Here is a 20,995-nt window from a genome sequence, read left to right as displayed (position 1 = left end):
TAGGCTTATTGACTTCCCGCCATGATGGGCCCGTTTCCCACAGTGCATCACTCTGTCTGTGCGCCGTCTGTCCTGCCATGCATTGTCCGTCTGGGGGGGTTTTCTCTCTCTCTTCTACACTGGCTGTCTGCCTGCCTTAAACTCATCATCAGGCACACATAGATATCGAATGGGGGGGGGGGGGGCACCATCTGTATACCAGACCACATGAATGCAGCATTCACTATTTTGAAATAAACGCAAATAATTATTCAAAGACCTCCCAGTCAGTTGACCCAAAGCAGTCTTGCAGCTGTTGGGAAGCGCCCTCAGGCCAGGTTTTCACAGTTCTATTTGTGATAGGAGCTCTCTTCCTCAGGGGGATGTATGCTGGTATCAAATACACGGACATGTGATCTGACTGGCCCAGGTGTGGTAGTGGCTTGGCTCTGTAGCCCAATTTGATGTTGGAATAGACTTTATCCAATGTATTTGCTCCCCTGGTTGCACACTTAACGTGCTGATAAAAGTTAGGGAGCACCTTTTTTAGGTTTACATGGTTGAAGTCTCCTGCTATGAGGTGGACGGCTTCAGGATACATGCTCTGTTGTTTACTAATGGTGTCATGTAAAAGTCCAAGCGACACGCTAGCATTAGCATCGGGAGCAATATACACAGCTGTAATCATAACAGAGTGTTCTCTGGCTAGGTATATGGGCCTGCATTTAACAGTTACATATTCCAAGTCTGGAGAGCAATGACTATTTACCGTCTTTGCATCTGTAACCCAATTGTTGTTTAAGTAAACACATAGGCCCCCCCCTCTGTTCTTACCGGAGTCATTAGTTCTGTCATGCCGGTGTAAGGTCCGCCCTTCCAGCTCAATAGCCGAGTCTGGGATGGATGGCTTGAGCCACGTTTCCGTGACAAGTAGGACGCAACAGTCTTTCACGATGTTGCTCGTTGTCACCAGTAGTCTCACTTCATCCATTTTGTTGGCGAGCGATCTCGCATTGGTGAGAAAAATGCTGGGAAGCGGCGGCTTGTGAGGCTGCTTCCTCAGTCTGGTCAGAGCGCCCGCTCTACAGCCTCGCTTCTGCCGTCTCTCCCGTCGCCGTCTGCGCCGCCTCTCTGCGGGGAGAACAATCCACGGCGAGTCGGTACATCTGGCTATATCCACCGGGATGCCGTGGGTGTGAAGAAACTCGGCTGTGATCGCTCGCTCTCTAAGTAATCCTATTTGTAGTAGGTCATGTCGGCTATATGTGTAGTCAGCCAAGCACAGTGTTAGTAACAAACAGAAAAACAACAAACAAATGCACCGTACAGGAGAGCTCCGAGCCGCTGGGACTGAGCGCGCCGCTATAGGTCTATTCTATGTGTTTATATATAGCCCATAGGTCTATGACTCTATAGGTCTATTCTATGTGTTTATATATAGCCCATAGGTCTATGACTCTATGGGTCTATTCTATGTGTTTATATATAGCCCATAGGTCTATGACTCTATGGGTCTATTCTATGTGTTTATATATAGCCCATAGGTCTATGACTCTATGATAGATCTATTCTATTCTATTCTATTCTATGTGTTTTTGCCAGAAAGGTCCATTGAAACAGAATAGACATTCATATATAGTAATTAGGCGGCCTATTATAGCCTATATGTGTCCATCAACTTAAAGTCACGGAGCATGGTGGAGGGTCATAAAAAAATAAAGAATGATCAAATGGCTTTTGTCTTCTCTTCTACTGTGAAGTCTTTTGTCTTCTCTTCTACTGTGAAGTCTTTTGTCTTCTCTTCTACTGTGAAGTCTCTTGTCTTCTCTTCTACTGTGAAGTCTCTTGTCTTCTCTTCTACTGTGAAGTCTCTTGTCTTCTCTTCTACTGTGAAGTCTCTTGTCTTCTCTTCTACTGTGAAGTCTTTTGTCTTCTGTTCTACTGTGAAGGACGATGAAGCCAAGCTGGGTCATGCAGGTCTCTCTCCTATATGATCCCATCTCTCACACACAATTCTGGAAATTCCTGGAATAGTGGAATACAACAGGAAAAAAGTAAAACGTTTCAGCCCCACGGAGAGTGTTCTCCGCACTGACGCGGTGCGGGCCGTGAGGCAGACAGATAATAAATACTATTATAGACTAGAGTAAGAAAAATGGCCGTTTACTCACCTCGCCTTGTCTAAAATGTCCAACTCCCGGGCTCTGGTGTTTTCAATGGACAGGATTGCAAGCCCACTCGGTCTCGCCTGACCCATGGCACTCCGCAGGTAGGTCTTAATACGTTTTAGCTTGGAGAAGGATCGCTCGGCTGTCGCCAGTCACAGGTAACGTCAGGAATAACAGCATGGCAGTACACAGTACACAGTACACAGTACACACCTCGGTGAACGAGGGAGTTACGGACTGATGATCCACAAACAGTATTTTTGCAAGTTGGAACACTGACGACTCCTGATCGCGATCTCTTGTTTAAAACAGACCCTGAATGACAGGAGTTGAGTGGCAAAGTCATTTGCTACGTAGGTCCCTGTTGTAGTGGTCAGATAGACGTTTTGCCTTCTCATATTGTCAGGGATGTCGTCACGCCTACCTAGTTGTGACGTCATTCCCTCCTTTTATAAGGCATCTTGCCAGCACCAATCTCCGTCCGATTATTAATTGTCAACCTTTTCTGTATGAGATTCTAATTCTAAACCTGCAATTTAAGCATTCTTAACTTGCTCCCAAAACCGAAGAACATCGCCAAGACCACTGCGGATAATATTATTATTATTATTCGATCTGGTCAGCACTTTCTGCTCTTGCGACCAAGACCTTCCCCATCCTTACACATATAGATCGTCTCCTGCATGCTGGAGGGTCATGGAGTGCAGAGCCTCAAACATGAGAGAGGTCTCGCGCATGCTACGGAATCTGTGGGACAGCTGGTTGATTATTATGTCCAGATTGGCATTGAAAACATTTACCCTGAAATAGCTTTCTGCATCGGATAGTCGCTCATCTTCACACGGCTCGTCAAAATGACGTTTCTTTCTTCTTACTCTTGTAGGGTCTAATTCGAAGGTAGTGTAACGCTCCCAGGAACCGGAGGCAGAGACGTAGTCACCGATGATAAAGATCTCTCTTTATTACTTTATCACGTAACACAGCATTTATGCTCCTCCTCATAGGTAGACGTGCGCTCTCCACCAAACTACCCCCACAGAGGACCCCCGTCACTCACTACCCAGTCCCACCCCCAAGACAGTCCTATTGGCTGCAGCCATAGCTGGCCGCTACAGTATTATGAGCTCCCCATTTGTCTGTGCCAGTGGCGGAAACTCCGTGGGTTCAGAGGCGCGATTGAACCCCCTGGCATTTTGGCAAAGGCGCGACTGAACCCACTGCATTTTGGCAAAATATATCTATATCACAGAGGTGTATTAGCTGTCAGAGATGTATTGTTATCTGAGTTATCACAGAGGTGTATTAGCTGTCAGAGATGTATTGTTATCTGGGTTATCACAGAGGTGTATTAGCTGTCAGAGATGTATTGTTATCTGGGTTATCACAGAGGTGTATTAGCTGTCAGAGATGTATTGTTATCGGGGTTATCACAGAGTTGTATTAGCTGTCAGAGATGTATTGTTATCTGAGTTATCACAGAGGTGTATTAGCTGTCAGAGATGTATTGTTATCTGAGTTATCACAGAGTTGTATTAGCTGTCAGAGATGTATTGTTATCTGGGTTATCACAGAGTTGTATTAGCTGTCAGAGATGTATTGTTATCTGGGTTATCACAGAGTTGTATTAGCTGTCAGAGATGTATTGTTATCTGGGTTATCACAGAGTTGTATTAGCTGTCAGAGATGTATTGTTATCTGGGTTATCACAGAGTTGTATTAGCTGTCAGAGATGTATTGTTATCTGAGTTATCACAGAGGTGTATTAGCTGTCAGAGATGTATTGTTATCTGGGTTATCACAGAGTTGTATTAGCTGTCAGAGATGTATTGTTATCTGGGTTATCACAGAGTTGTATTAGCTGTCAGAGATGTATTGTTATCTGGGTTATCACAGAGTTGTATTAGCTGTCAGAGATGTATTGTTATCTGGGTTATCACAGAGTTGTATTAGCTGTCAGAGATGTATTGTTATCTGGGTTATCACAGAGGTGTATTAGCTGTCAGAGATGTATTGTTATCGGGGTTATCACAGAGGTGTATTAGCTGTCAGAGATGTATTGTTATCTGAGTTATCACAGAGTTGTATTAGCTGTCAGAGATGTATTGTTATCTGGGTTATCACAGAGTTGTATTAGCTGTCAGAGATGTATTGTTATCGGGGTTATCACAGAGTTGTATTAGCTGTCAGAGATGTATTGTTATCGGGGTTATCACAGAGGTGGAACATGGATGGAATGACACGGGGAGGTTTGTACATTCTTTCTGGAATGTGAGGATGCATGATATTTCTATATGGCCTTCATTGCTATACGAGTTCCACTCTTCCATCATGGCGTGCTATGTCAGTCATTACAGAAAGATGTTTGAAAGTGTTTCAGTGATCTGTTCTGTGGTGTGGTGTGCTTCTGGAACCGGATGGAAAGATTTAGGCCCTCATTTATCAACCGTGCGTACGCCATTTTCGACATTTTACCATTTCCGGCAAAGCTTAATTGAAATTGAACTTGAGTAGGACAAAAAGTCACGTCTGGTCGGGAGCTGTCGTACGCTTTGTCCTCGGCTGTTTCTCTGTCGTACACAAGCGGAGCAGCCTTGTCTGAACTGCTGACACGCTGTCACATCTAAACATATGTTTTCACTCCTAAAATGTTAATATAAAACGGTATGTGTATGTAAAAAACAAAAGAGAGATTTCCAACTTTACAAGTAATTAAATTTGCGCAATTAAAAACAATATAACATGTTTACAATGTATTAGTTTGTGCTTAATCAAACAGTGCTTTACTGGCCTTGCTATGCGAGCGCACTTGTGAGATGATTTTGGAGTGCATGCGGTGAAGCGGCATATGTGATTATGATATTATTAAAAAAAAGGCATAAATGGACTGCACACCTTTATTTCCAAGTGACAATGACAAGCATACAGCTTGCCTATTTGTAGTAAGTACTAGCAGGCTATAGGCGTAAGGGGCTTAATCATTCACCATTTAAATAAGTGCTTAGACAGGTTTTGACAGTTCAGATAAAAGCGAGATCATTTTCGGGGGTCGGGAGGACGGGACCGCGGCGTGCGTCGCCAACACATACCGGCACACATGCAAGCAAGCCTTCATCCATATGTTTATGATTCGTTCATCAATGATCAAATCACTACATAAACGTTGATTATGACTGCCTTGACGACATGATAGCCTATCTCTCATGCAGGCATCACTGAGTCACCCACAGGACTTTAATATCACAGCAGTGCGCACTATCACCCCTTCGCCGTGCACTGCGCACGAATGGGTAAAATGTATATAGGCCAGCCTACAAACTAATTCCATTCATGGCGATGCGATGTCGATGTACGTGTCATGTAGGTGCGTGCGTGCGTGGACATGACAGCAAGGCAAGAGAGGTGAGAGGGAAACAGACAGGGTAGGCCTACAACTTTATTTAATTCATGCAGGTGTTCGTTCTTTATTTATTTAACAAGACACCAGTTAGTTGGGCTTGCAAGTTGCGTGTGTGTGTGTGTGTGTGTGTGTGTGTGTGTGTGTGTGTGTGTGTGTGTGTGTGTGTGTGTGTGTGAGAGAGGTGGGTGAGGCGGGCAGCAAGGCACGGGAGAAACTTTTTTCCCCTGTAACCATGGTTTCCACAGACACACACACACACACACACACACACACACACACACACACACACACGCGCGCACGCACAGTTTCGGTGTCATTCCACCCTGGAGCAGGTGTGCCCAGAAGGCAGTATGTAATGCATTTGACACGCCTGTGGAATGGACCTGTCCGTGAGTAGGAGAATGCACAAATACACGCCCCCCCCCCAACACACACACACACACACACACACACACACACAGTTTCTGTGTGATTCCACCCTAGAGCAGGTGTGCTGATTGTAATGTACCAGTCACATGCCATGACCCTAAATAATAATATGTAAAGGTGGGTGAATGGGTGAATGTAATGCACCATCTATGTAAAGGTGTGTGAATGGGTGAATGTAATGCACCATCTATGTAAAGGTGTGTGAATGGGTGAATGTAATGCACCATCTATGTAAAGGTGTGTGAATGGGTGAATGTAATGCACCATCTATGTAAAGGTGTGTGAATGGGTGAATGTAATGCACAATCTATGTAAAGGTGTGTGAATGGGTGAATGTAATGCACCATCTATGTAAAGGTGTGTGAATGGGTGAATGTAATGCACCATCTATGTAAAGGTGTGTGAATGGGTGAATGTAATGCACAATCTATGTAAAGGTGTGTGAATGGGTGAATGTAATGCACAATCTATGTAAAGCGCCTTGGATAAAGGCGCTTTATAAATGCACCATTTACCATTTACTTAATCCTGTACATTGTTGTCTGTGATGAAGCAGCAGGTTGACCTGATTGTCAACACACTCCTTGTGTTCAGGAATGTCTGTCTCTCCTCCTCCTCCTCCCCCTCCTCCCCCCAAAGCTCGTCACCTCATAGAAACCTGATTATTATCTGGTGTCATTATGTGACGCAGCGTGTCTGTCTGTCTGACGAGTCATTTGTGACGCTCTGCGACACGGTCAACCTCTCCTCTCCTCTCCCAGAGCACCATCACCATCACCTCTCCTATCCCAGAGCACCATCACCATCACCTCTCCTCGCCCAGACCACCGTCAACACCACCTCTCCTCTCCCAGACCACCATCAACATCACCTCTCCTATCCCAGAGCACCATCACCATCACCTCTCCTATCCCAGAGCACCATCACCATCACCTCTCCTCGCCCAGACCACCGTCAACACCACCTCTCCTCTCCCAGACCACCATCAACATCACCTCTCCTCTCCCAGACCACCGTCACCATCACCTCTCCTCTCCCAGACCACCATCAACTTCACCTCGCTGGACACGCCGGAACCAACTCACGCACACATCTGACCGGTGAGAGCTGCACACACACACACACACACACACACACACACACACACACACACTGGCTGGAATGTGATGATGTAATATATGATGATGTGTATGATAGGTCTCATGTTGTGAGCTTGTAGATCTGACATTAGGCCTATTGGTTAAAATGTGTCATTTGAGCTTGTAGCTCTGACATTAGGCCTATTGGTTAAAAAGGTATCATTTGACCTACGTATAATAATTATAGAGCCCAGCTGGTTGCTTGTTTCTCTCACAAAACCTGTTAGTGTTGCCAGGTCAGCTTGTTATAAGCAACGTTGGGCTTCTTGTTCTGTAAAGTCTCTTGTAAATGTTGATCGTTGTGGCAGTTAGTTTCTAAACAATCTGAGAACCCAACGTCAAAAAAATTAAGGAAAAACAGCTCCCTCTGTGTGTCTGTGTGTGTGTGTGTGTGTGTGTGTGTGTGTGTGCACTGTGCACATGCACGTAATTTGACTCCGCCAGGGACAAGATGTGTGTTTTTCCACTTTTGAGGCCCTGCTATGCCCAGCTCTGTGTGTGTGTGTGTGTGTGTGTGTGTGTGTGTGTGTGTGTGTGTGTGTGTGTGTGTGTTTGTGCGTGTGCGTGCGTGCACGTGCACGTGCACCCTATAGCGTGCAACTTGATTGGCTGAGGGCTTAGAAAGTGAGGACGCCAAAAGTGATTGGCTGGAGTGTGATGATGTAATATATGATGATGTGTATGATAGGTCTCATATTGTGAGCTTGTAGATCTGCCATTTTTAAATATCCGATGCATATATATTGGTTTTAAAGGTCTCATGTGAGCTTGTTTTGTTGTGATAATACTCCCTACTATAGAGTGTGCTGACCATATAAGGAGTTCCTCCTTGTCCCCAGTTAACCCCTGGGGGGTCAAAAAACCTTAGGTTTAGTTTTTGGCTAGGTGGCCCAGCCTTCATCCAATCAGGATAGGGAGGGGCGGGCCTTGGTGTGTGTGCTGTTGGCCTGTCACGTGTCTCCCCACTGTAGTGTACATCTTGTTACCGGGGCGGACCGGGGGGTTTCCAAATCACTGAATGCTCCTTTCACTAGTTGGAATAAACACACCATTGTGGAAAGGTTTAAAGGTTTTATTGAATGAGAGAATGAAGTGATGAGGAGAAGAGTGATGATGAGGAGGAGAGCGAGGCGTGGGTTCCGGGGGGGGGTCGCCGACCCTGAAGTCTTTGGGGAGGGGGTCGTGTGGCGGTCATCCCGCGGTACGCTTGGAGGCGTGATCCCCCGTGGGAACTGAGGAGAGATGGAGCAGTGGAGATGCTGCTGGTCTTGAGGTGGTGATGGGGATGGTGGCGGGATACGAAAAGCATAGAGGATGCTGGGTTGTATTGGGCGGGTATAAGTAGGCTCAGGTTGATTGTCATGGAGGGCGGAGGATGGCGTGAAGGTATGGTCATGGTGTGTTTCTCCGCCTCCTGAACATCAGTTGTTCCAACTCCATTTAAAGGTCTCATGTGAGCTTGTAGATATGCCATTTTTAAAGATGGAGTGCCACAATTGTTGTATTTTTCCAGTTTTTCATGTGTCTATGAGGTGACAGTACTTCATTAGACACCCTGGAGTCTACTGTATGTGTCTATGAGGTGACAGTATACTTCATTCTAAAACGGGTAGTCCCAATACTTCATTCTGATTGGCTGGTTACCGTCACGTGACCAGTGTAAATTTCACCGATAACCCACTCCTTCAATCACTTTGTATCAAACTTCAGCCTTGTAGCTGAGCTGGGGAAGGGGAGCGCTTCATTGCTTTACAAACGCATGCCGTGCGGGCGTCTAAGCACCGCCCGGCTCATATGACTGTGAATGTGTGGCTCCAGGCAGCCCCGTAAATACATCAAGCGCTATTCTCCCGTCACATAGGCTACTTGCCGAGCACAACAAGGAAGTGTTGTGGCTCTGGCTTGCTCGCTCTGGTGGCGCAAAGCGTAGATACTTTTGTGAATGTAATAGTTTTATTAGGTTAATATTGCTATAATGTTTGTAACCGTTTTAGAAAAGCAATAAGCCACTCGAGGCCCCCAAGCTTACTGGGTATTTTACACTGGCTGGGAGGTAGAAGACCCTCCGCTGCGCGTCGGGTCTGCCTACGCCCCCAGCCAGTGTAAAATACCCGGTAACCTGAGACATCTCGTGGCTTATTGCTTAATTAGACACCCTGGCCTGGAGTGGTCTTTATGTGCAGTGGTGTATTCACTTTGTATTTAGGGTGTCTTCCTGGAGGCTGAACCCTTGTCAGTCAAACGGGCCAATGATATAAACGCTGATAGTGTGACGTATAGACGCCTTAACAGACGACGTCACGCTGACAACAGTGTGCGCGCGCACAGCGGCAGCAGAAGAACACCGCCTCTCATACGATGCAATGGAACAGTTCTAACTGCACTCACGTGTAAAAAAGGCCCTAACCCCAAACAAAGAATTAGAAAGAAACACTTTTTTTTGTTGTTTTTCTTCTTTGTAATTATTTGTTTGGTCCAAAATATTGTGATGGTTGTCATGATTTGTCACGACTCGAGTTGGCTTCGTACGACGCTTAAAAGGTCTCTAAATAAATACTTTTTGAAATGTCTATGGGGAAAAACTCATTGGGATTAATTTCCTGGGCCTGGCGTTGTCATGAAAAGTGACACTCTATAGCAATTAAAATCAGTTGTCCTCAAAACCACACCTCCAGTCGCTGTTTGATTGATTGATTGATTGATTGATTGATTGAAATATTTATTAACAGTTTGCAGAATTACAGTACATTTCAAGCACAAACTCAATACAAAGTCTGTTAACTGTGAGTGGACGACCCAATTAAGCATTACAATTACACTTGTTTACAACAGGGTCCACATTGTTCAATTCATCAAAACATTTAGAGACATACAAATAGACACTTCTATGGTTCTATGTAGTTAAAGAACATAACAGGAATTCATCATATAGGAAGCAAAAAGGGAAAAGATACATATACAGTGAGGGGAAAGGGGGGGGATTCAGATTTTACAGAGGCCAGTTTCGAATTGCAGCCATCCGTAGGTGCCCTTTGAGAGTGGTTTTGAAGGAGTCAAGGGATTCACATGTTTTAAAGGAGAATTCCATACTAAAAGGCTTTCTTACCTTTCTTTGTAGTTGTTACATCCCCACCAAAGAGGTCCAGGTGTTATTTTGTGCAAAAGCTCCTTATTGGCTATTTCCCTACCATAAGCCCTACATGAATTGCATTGAATTGAATGGGAATTGAATGGAGCTATGGGGTGTTGTGCTAATTCGCTTATTTCCATCGCTCAAAATTATAATTTCTATATATCCTCTCTTCATAATGTAAATAATATCCCAAGCGGCACACTTTACTACTACTTTCGATGGAAATAAGCGAATTAGCATAACACCCCATAGCCCCATTCAATTCCCATTCAATGCAATGCAATTCAATGAGGGCTTATGGTAGGGAAAATAGCCAATAAGGAGTTTCTGCACAAAAAAACACCTGGATGTCTTTGGTGGGGACGTAACAACTACAAAGAAAGGTAAGAAAGATAAGAAAGCATTCTAGCATGGAATTGTCCTTTAATGACTGTTGGTAGGACATTTTGGTGGCATAGGAGCGAAAATAATGTAGTCCCTTGTTTGTGCCGAACCTGGGTTGTAGGCTACATGGTTCGTTGCACTCCCTCTGGTGTTGTGGGTTTCGTTTACATTAAGGAAGCATTTAGACGGGACGGGAGGTGCGTCACGGCACTGACGGCAGCAGAGCCTGTTTGTGCACGGCTGCACGCGCACCGGCAGCCCATCAAGTATCATCTAGGCTTCGTCCCGCGATGGTGTCGCGCACGCAGACCTATCTACGCTCACAACAGTCACATCCGCGATGCGATGTGAGCTTGTATATCAGCTGCGGTCTCTGTGCGCAATACTGTTGCGCTTTGAAGTATGAATGTCTCCTATAGGGTGCATCTCACTAGTCGACACACAAGAGAGGTTGAATGGACTGAAACCAGCGCTCCCCAAAACAGCAGGTTTGGAGATCTGTTGGGAATTGATTAGATGAAACAGTCACCCGTATGCGCCCAGTCTCAATGTTTGTAAACACATAATTGGTCTATAACTATTAACTGTTGCACTCGCACCTGCCCTCCCCCTCATTATTTATGTTTTAAATACCACAACAACCTCCGTGGGCGGAGCTGCCACACACACACACACACACACACACACACACACACACACACACACGCGCACACACACACACACACACACACACAGTTTCGGTGTCATTCCACCCTAGAGCAGGTGTGCTGATTGTAATGTACCAGTCACATGCCGGTGACCCTAAATAATAATATGTAAAGGTGTGTGAATGGGTGAATGTAATGCACCATCTATGTAAAGCGCCTTGGATAAAGGCGCTATATAAATGAATGCACCATTTACCATTTACTTAATCCTGTACATTGTTGTCTGGTGATGAAGCAGCAGGTTGACCTGATTGTCAACACACTCCTTGTGTTCAGGAATGTCTGTCTCTCCTCCTCCTCCTCCCCCTCCTCCCCCCAAAGCTCGTCACCTCATAGAAACCTGATTATTATCTGGTGTGTGTGTGTGTGTGTGTGTGTGTGTGTGTGTGTGTGTGTGTGCTCGCGCGTTCCCCATTGCGTGCAATTTGATTGGCTGAGGGCTTAAAAAGTGAGGACGCCAAAAGTGATTAATTGGCTGGAATGTGATGATTTAATATATGATGATGTTTATGATATAGGTCTCATGTTGTGAGCTTGTAGATCTGATATTAGGCCTATTGGTTAAAAGGTATCATGTGAGCTTGTAGATCTGCCATTAGGCCTATTGGTTGAAAGGTGTCATGTGAGCTTGTAGATCTGCCATTAGGCCTATTGGTTGAAAGGTGTCATGTGAGCTTGTAGATCTGCCAGATAGGCCTATTGGTTAAAATGTGCCATGTGAGCTTGTAGCTCTGACATTAGGCCTATTGGTTAAAAGGTATCATGTGACCTACGTATAATAATTATAGAGCCCAGCTGGTTGCTTGTTTCTCTCACAAAACCTGGCAACTCTGAGCTAGTGTTGCCAGGTCAGCTTGTTATAAGCAACGTTGGGCTTCTTGTTCTGTAAAGTCTCTTGTAAATGTTGATCGTTGTGGCAGTTAGTTTCTAAACAATCTGAGAACCCAACGTCAAAAAAATAAAGGAAAAACAGCTCCCTCTGTGTGTGTGTGTGTGTGTGTGTGTGTGTGTGTGTGTGTGTGTGTGTGTGTGTGTGTGTGTGTGCACTGTGCACTGTGCACATGCACGTAATTCGACTCCGCCAGGGACAAGATGTGTGTTTTTCACTTTTGAGGCCCTGCTATGCCCAGCTCTGTGTGTGTGTGTGTGTGTGTGTGTGTGTGTGTGTGTGTGTGTTGTGCGTGCACGTGCGCCCTATAGCGTGCAACTTGATTGGCTGAGGGCTTAGAAAGTGAGAACGCCAAAAGTGATTGGCCGGAGTGTGATGATGATGTGTATGATAGGTCTCATATTGTGAGCTTGTAGATCTGCCATTTTTAAATATCTGATGCATATATATTGGTTTTAAAGGTATATTCAGGGATTTCACTTAATTCAAATATCAGTATTTCTTTTGTTTTGTTGTGATAATACTCCTATATAGAGTGTGCTGACCATATAAGGAGTTCCTCCCTGTTTAAATACCACAACAACCTCTGTAAAGTACTGTACTTGGGTACAATGTTGAGGTATTTGTACTTTACCTGCAGAGTGTTTCTAATTTCCAATACTTTTACTTCTACTCCACTACATCTCGTACTACAATTATTTGAAAACTTGAGTTATACTACAGTCCAGACTGCTGTGATTCCCCTAGTGAGCTTTAAAAGGATTGCCATCATGGGCACACTTCCCATACACCGCTCCTGCTGTGACGTATAGCAACTGTCTGCTTGCTTCTTAGTCAACTAGCAATTTCCATTGCTTAGTTTTCATTTATTAGTCCTTATTGGTCGCGTTCCTGTTCTCCCTTTGAGCTTCGGTAGTGGGTACTGTATTTATGAGCATTGTATGTCTGTCCTGTTTTTTGTTGTGTATTTTTTGTTACTGGCAGAGCTGTGTCACTTATTTTGCCTCTTGTCTTGGCCAGTTCACACTGTGTAAAAGAGACTTCAGTCTCAATGTGGTTTTTACTGCTTAAATAAAGGTTAAATAAATAAATAAAATAAAAAAACGAGTTACTTTGGAGATTTTGATTAGAAAACAAAAAGCCTACATAAAACACTTCAACCATATACATTTATATACATTTATATACATTTATATACATTTCGGCCATTTGAAAATAGCTGATCTTCAAGCTCACAATGCGTCGCAACGCAACGCATTGTTGTGTGTGTATAAATGTTTAGTATGGGTTCCCAGCATGTAGAAACTGAAACGGGCCAATGATATAAACGCTGATAGTGTGACGTATAGACGCCTTAACAGACGACGTCACGCTGACAACAGCGTGCGCGCGCACAGCGGCAGCAGAAGAACACCGCCTCTCATACGATGCAATGGAACAGTTCTAACTGCACTCACGTGTAAAAAAGGCCCCATCGAACTTTCAGATGCTGTTTTTATCCCAGTGTGGAGGAAGAATGATTAGGATTTGTATTGTGATCTCTCGCCCTTGAAATATATAATCCATTGGTTTCGGTTGTGTTTGAACAACAACAGAGTGTCGCAGTCCCGCCCCCTCAAGACCCCGGAAAATAAATCCCCGTTCATTTTCCTCATAGACGTTTCAGAAAGTATTTATTTAAAGACGGTTACGCCGCGGACAAAGACAACTCTTGTCGTGACAAATCATGACAACAAACACAATGTTTTGGGCCAAACAAAGAATTAGAAAGTAGAAAAAAACGGCAGGTTACAACACTTTTTTTTGTTGTTTTTCTTCTTTGTAATTATTTGTTTGGTCCAAAATATTGTGATGGTTGTCATGATTTGTCACGACTCGAGTTGGCTTCGTACGACGCTTAAAAGGTCTCTAAATAAATACTTTTTGAAATGTCTATGGGGAAAAACTCATTGGGATTAATTTCCTGGGCCTGGTGTTGTCATGAAAAGTGACACTCTATAGCAATTCAAATCAGTTGTCCTCAAAACCACACCTCCAGTCGCTGTTTGATTGATTGATTGATTGATTGATTGATTGAAATATTTATTAACAGTTTGCAGAATTACAGTACATTTCAAGCACAAACTCAATACAAAGTCTGTTAACTGTGAGTGGACGACCCAATTAAGCATTACAATTACACTTGTTTACAACAGGGTCCACATTGTTCAATTCATCAAAACATTTAGAGACATACAAATAGACACTTCTATCGTTCTATGTAGTTAAAGAACATAACAGGAATTCATCATATAGGAAGCAAAAAGGGAAAAGATACATATACAGTGAGGGGAAAGGGGGGGGATTCAGATTTTACAGAGGCCAGTTTCGAATTGCAGCCATCCGTAGGTGCCCTTTGAGAGTGGTTTTGAAGGAGTCAAGGGATTCACATGTTTTAAAGGAGAATTCCATACTAAAAGGCTTTCTTACCTTTCTTTGTAGTTGTTACATCCCCACCAAAGAGGTCCAGGTGTTATTTTGTGCAAAAGCTCCTTATTGGCTATTTCCCTACCATAAGCCCTACATGAATTGCATTGAATTGAATGGGAATTGAATGGAGCTATGGGGTGTTGTGCTAATTCGCTTATTTCCATCGCTCAAAATTATAATTTCTATATATCCTCTCTTCATAATGTAAATAATATCCCAAGCGGCACACTTTACTACTACTTTCGATGGAAATAAGCGAATTAGCATAACACCCCATAGCCCCATTCAATTCCCATTCAATGCAATGCAATTCAATGAGGGCTTATGGTAGGGAAAATAGCCAATAAGGAGTTTCTGCACAAAAAAAACACCTGGACGTCTTTGGTGGGGACGTAACAACTACAAAGAAAGGTAAGAAAGATAAGAAAGCATTCTAGCATGGAATTGTCCTTTAATGACTGTTGGTAGGACATTTTGGTGGCATAGGAGCGAAAATAATGTAGTCCCTTGTTTGTGCCGAACCTGGGTTGTACATGGTTCGTTGCACTCCCTCTGGTGTTGTGGGTGTGGACTTCGTTTACATTAAGGAAGCATTTAGACGGGACGGGAGGTGCGTCACGGCACTGACGGCAGCAGAGCCTGTTTGTGCACGGCTGCACGCGCACCTGCAGCCCATCAAGTATCATCTAGGCTTCGTCCCGCGATGGTGTCGCGCACGCAGACCTATCTACGCTCACAACAGTCACATCCGCGATGCGATGTGAGCTTGTATATCAGCTGGTCTCTGTGCGCAATACTGTTGCGCTTTGAAGTATGAATGTCTCCTATAGGGTGCATCTCACTAGTCGACACACAAGAGAGGTTGAATGGACTGAAACCAGCGCTCCCCAAAACAGCAGGTTTGGAGATCTGTTGGGAATTGATTAGATGAAACAGTCACCCGTATGCGCCCAGTCTCAATGTTTGTAAACACATAATTGGTCTATAACTATTAACTGTTGCACTCGCACCTGCCCTCCCCCTCATTATATATGTTTTAAATACCACAACAACCTCCGTGGGCGGAGCTGCCACACACACACACACACACACACACACACACACACACACACACACACACACAGTATCGGTGTCATTCCACCCTAGAGCAGGTGTGCTGATTGTAATGTACCAGTCACATGCCGGTGACCCTAAATAATAATATGTAAAGGTGTGTGAATGGGTGAATGTAATGCACCATCTATGTAAAGGTGTGTGAATGGGTGAATGTAATGCACCATCTATGTAAAGGTGTGTGAATGGGTGAATGTAATGCACCATCTATGTAAAGGTGTGTGAATGGGTGAATGTAATGCACCATCTATGTAAAGGTGTGTGAATGGGTGAATGTAATGCACCATCTATGTAAAGCGCCTTGGATAAAGGCGCTATATAAATGAATGCACCATTTACTTAATCCTGTACATTGTTGTCTGGTGATGAAGCAGCAGGTTGACCTGATTGTCAACACACTCCTTGTGTTCAGGAATGTCTGTCTCTCCTCCTCCTCCTCCCCCTCCTCCCCCCAAAGCTCGTCACCTCATAGAAACCTGATTATTATCTGGTGTGTGTGTGTGTGTGTGTGTGTGTGTGTGTGTGTGTGTGTGCTCGCGCGTTCCCCATTGCGTGCAATTTGATTGGCTGAGGGCTTAAAAAGTGAGGACGCCAAAAGTGATTAATTGGCTGGAATGTGATGATTTAATATATGATGATGTTTATGATATAGGTCTCATGTTGTGAGCTTGTAGATCTGATATTAGGCCTATTGGTTAAAAGGTATCATGTGAGCTTGTAGATCTGCCATTAGGCCTATTGGTTGAAAGGTGTCATGTGAGCTTGTAGATCTGCCATTAGGCCTATTGGTTGAAAGGTGTCATGTGAGCTTGTAGATCTGCCAGATAGGCCTATTGGTTAAAATGTGCCATGTGAGCTTGTAGCTCTGACATTAGGCCTATTGGTTAAAAGGTATCATGTGACCTACGTATAATAATTATAGAGCCCAGCTGGTTGCTTGTTTCTCTCACAAAACCTGGCAACTCTGAGCTAGTGTTGCCAGGTCAGCTTGTTATAAGCAACGTTGGGCTTCTTGTTCTGTAAAGTCTCTTGTAAATGTTGATCGTTGTGGCAGTTAGTTTCTAAACAATCTGAGAACCCAACGTCAAAAAAATAAAGGAAAAACAGCTCCCTCTGTGTGTGTGTGTGTGTGTGTGTGTGTGTGTGTGTGTGTGTGTGTGTGTGTGTGTGTGTGTGTGTGTGTGTGTGTGTGTGTGCACTGTGCACTGTGCACATGCACGTAATTCGACTCCGCCAGGGACAAGATGTGTGTTTTTCACTTTTGAGGCCCTGCTATGCCCAGCTCTGTGTGTGTGTGTGTGTGTGTGTGTGTGTGTGTGTGTGTGTGTGTGCGTGCGTGCACGTGCGCCCTATAGCGTGCAACTTGATTGGCTGAGGGCTTAGAAAGTGAGAACGCCAAAAGTGATTGGCCGGAGTGTGATGATGATGTGTATGATAGGTCTCATATTGTGAGCTTGTAGATCTGCCATTTTTAAATATCTGATGCATATACAGTATATTGGTTTTAAAGGTATATTCAGGGATTTCACTTAATTCAAATATCAGTATTTTTTTTGTTTTGTTGTGATAATACTCCTATATAGAGTGTGCTGACCATATAAGGAGTTCCTCCCTGTTTAAATACCACAACAACCTCTGTAAAGTACTGTACTTGGGTACAATGTTGAGGTATTTGTACTTTACCTGCAGAGTGTTTCTAATTTCCAATACTTTTACTTCTACTCCACTACATCTCGTACTACAATTATTTGAAAACTTGAGTTATACTACAGTCCAGACTGCTGTGATTCCCCTAGTGAGCTTTAAAAGGATTGCCATCATGGGCACACTTCCCATACACCGCTCCTGCTTTGATGTATAGCAACTGTCTGCTTGCTTCGTAGTTAACTAGCAATTTCCGTTGCTTAGTTTTCATTTATTAGTCCTTATTGGTCGCGTTCCTGTTCTCCCTTTGAGCTTCTTCGGTAGTGGGTACTGTATTTATGAGCATTGTATGTCTGTCCTGTTTTTTGTTGTGTATTTTTTGTTACTGGCAGAGCTGTGTCACTTATTTTGCCTCTTGTCTTGGCCAGTTCACACTGTGTAAAAGAGACTTCAGTCTCAATGTGGTTTTTACTGCTTAAATAAAGGTTAAATAAATAAATAAAATAAAAAAACGATTTTGATTAGAAAACAAAAAGCCTACATAAAACACTTCAACCATATACATTTATATACATTTATATACATTTCGGCCATTTGAAAATAGCTGATCTTCAAGCTCACAATGCGTCGCAACGCAACGCATTGTTGTGTGTGTATAAATGTTTAGTATGGGTTCCCAGCATGTAGAAACTGAAACGGGCCAATGATATAAACGCTGATAGTGTGACGTATAGACGCCTTAACAGACGACGTCACGCTGACAACAGCGTGCGCGCGCACAGCGGCAGCAGAAGAACACGGCCTCTCATACGATGCAATGGAACAGTTCTAACTGCACTCACGTGTAAAAAAGGCCCCATCGAACTTTCAGATGCTGTTTTTATCCCAGTGTGGAGGAAGAATGATTAGGATTTGTATTGTGATCTCTCGCCCTTGAAATATATAATCCATTGGTTTCGGTTGTGTTTGAACAACAACAGAGTGTCGCAGTCCCGCCCCCTCAAGACCCCGGAAAATAAATCCCCGTTCATTTTCCTCATAGACGTTTCAGAAAGTATTTATTTAAAGACGGTTACGCCGCGGACAAAGACAACTCTTGTCGTGACAAATCATGACAACAAACACAATGTTTTGGGCCAAACAAAGAATTAGAAAGTAGAAAAAAACGGCAGGTTACAACACTTTTTTTTGTTGTTTTTCTTCTTTGTAATTATTTGTTTGGTCCAAAATATTGTGATGGTTGTCATGATTTGTCACGACTCGAGTTGGCTTCGTACGACGCTTAAAAGGTCTCTAAATAAATACTTTTTGAAATGTCTATGGGAAAAACTCATTGGGATTAATTTCCTGGGCCTGGCGTTGTCATGAAAAGTGACACTCTATAGCAATTCAAATCAGTTGTCCTCAAAACCACACCTCCAGTCGCTGTTTGATTGATTGATTGATTGAAATATTTATTAACAGTTTGCAGAATTACAGTACATTTCAAGCACAAACTCAATACAAAGACTGTTAACTATGAGTGGACGACCCAACTAAGCATTACACTTGTTTACAACAGGGTCCACATTGTTCAATTAATCAAAACATTTAGAGACATACAAATAGACACTTCTATCGTTCTATGTAGTTAAAGAACATAACAGGAATTCATCATATAGGAAGCAAAAAGGGAAAAGATACATATACAGTGAGGGGAAAGGGGGGGGGGGATTCAGATTTTACAGAGGCCAGTTTCGAATTGCAGCCATCCGTAGGTGCCCTTTGAGAGCGATTTTGAAGGAGTCAAGGGATTCACATGTCTTAATGACTGTTGGTAGGGCGTTCCACATTTTGGTGGCATAGGAGCGAAAATAATGTAGTCCCTTGTTTGTGCCGAATCTGGGTTGTACATGGTTCGTTGCACTCCCTCTGGTGTTGTGGGTGTGGACTTCGTTTACATTAAGGAAGCATTTAGACGGGACGGGAGGTGCGTCACGGCACTGACGGCAGCAGAGCCTGTTTGTGCACGCACAGTTTCGGTGTCATTCCACCCTGGAGCAGGTGTGCCCAGAAGGCAGTAATGCATTTGACACGCCTGTGGAATGGATCTGTCTTAGCCCTAGAACGGCTCTTGTTGTTACATACAGTATGTACAGTATTTCACATACATGAGCCATAGATCACATCCATGATTTCTTATAGAACTTGTGAATGTGCGGCATAAATGTGATAAATGCTCCGTTTGTACTCACTTAAATAATTCCAAAGACGTGGAGTGAAAACTGGTCCTCTAGTTTTATATCCATGTGAAAGTTCTGGCACAAAACGCATATTTAGTGAATTATCTCCACTTTATCAAGAGATGCACACGGACGCCTTTCTCTCCGGCGAGGGGGGGCCGGAAAGATCGATGAACTGATTTTACAAATACGTCCTGTTTACCGCAGACGTCATTATTGACCAGGGAAACACAAAAGTTTGCGGTCACACAATTGGCAGGTGCTTTGCGATAGGTGCTGGGTAATTAATCACACCACCTGCCAATTGTGTGACTGCAAACCTTTGTGTGCATCTCTTGAAAAAGTGGAGATAATTCACTAAATATGCGTTTTGTGCCAGAACTTTCACATGGATATAAAACTAGAGGACCATTTTTCACTCCACGTCTTTGGAATTATTTAATGGGTGAGTACAAACGGAGCATTTATCACATTTATGCCGCACATTTTCATATCTACCGGGAAACGGTGCAAGCTAACTATGCCTATGATACATGAAAATTTACGAAGTATAATTAAATGATCACAGGCATTCTAGGTCTAGACCTGTCCGTGAGTAGGAGAATGCACACATACACGCCTCCCCACACACACACACACACACACACACACACACACACACACACACACACACACACACACACACACACACACACACACACACACACACACAGTTTCTCTGTCATTCCACCCTAGAGCAGGTGTGCTGATTGTAATGTACCAGTCACATGCCATCACCCTAAATAATAATATGTAAAGGTGTGTGAATGGGTGAATGTAATGCACCATCTATGTAAAGGTGTGTGAATGGGTGAATGTAATGCACCATCTATGTAAAGGTGTGTGAATGGGTGAATGTAATGCACCATCTATGTAAAGGTGTGTGAATGGGTGAATGTAATGCACAGTCTATGTAAAGGTGTGTGAATGGGTGAATGTAATGCACCATCTATGTAAAGGTGTGTGAATGGGTGAATGTAATGCACAATCTATGTAAAGCGCCTTGGATAAAGGCGCTATATAAATGCACCATTTACCATTTACTTAATCCTGTACATTGTTGTCTGGTGATGAAGCAGCAGGTTGACCTGATTGTCAACACACTCCTTGTGTTCAGGAATGTCTGTCTCTCCTCCTCCTCCTCCTCCCCCTCCTCCCCCCAAAGCTCGTCACCTCATAGAAACCTGATTATTATCTGGTGTGTGTGTGTGTGTGTGTGTGTGTGTGTGTTCGCGCATGCCCCATAGCGTGCAATTTGATTGGCTGAGGGCTTAAAAAGTGAG

General features: G+C 43.7%; 1 protein-coding gene across 1 annotated transcript in view; it reads right to left on the bottom strand.

Moving 5' to 3' along the window:
* LOC308333652 (voltage-dependent T-type calcium channel subunit alpha-1G-like) overlaps positions 1–832 on the bottom strand; it is a gene marked incomplete at its 3' end in the record, with an annotated part of 39,169 nt that extends 38,337 nt beyond the window's left edge. The window contains exon 1 of the mRNA XM_080790108.1: positions 814–832. The remainder of the gene's footprint in view (positions 1–813) is intronic.
* Positions 833–20,995: the final 20,163 nt, after the last annotated feature.

This window comes from Protomyctophum bolini (assembly GCF_963924005.1).
Source record: "Protomyctophum bolini genome assembly, chromosome: 18".
NCBI lineage: Eukaryota > Metazoa > Chordata > Actinopteri > Myctophiformes > Myctophidae > Protomyctophum > Protomyctophum bolini.
The sequence above is the reverse complement of the archived record's forward strand: the minus strand, read 5'-3'. Positions and strand labels throughout refer to the sequence as shown.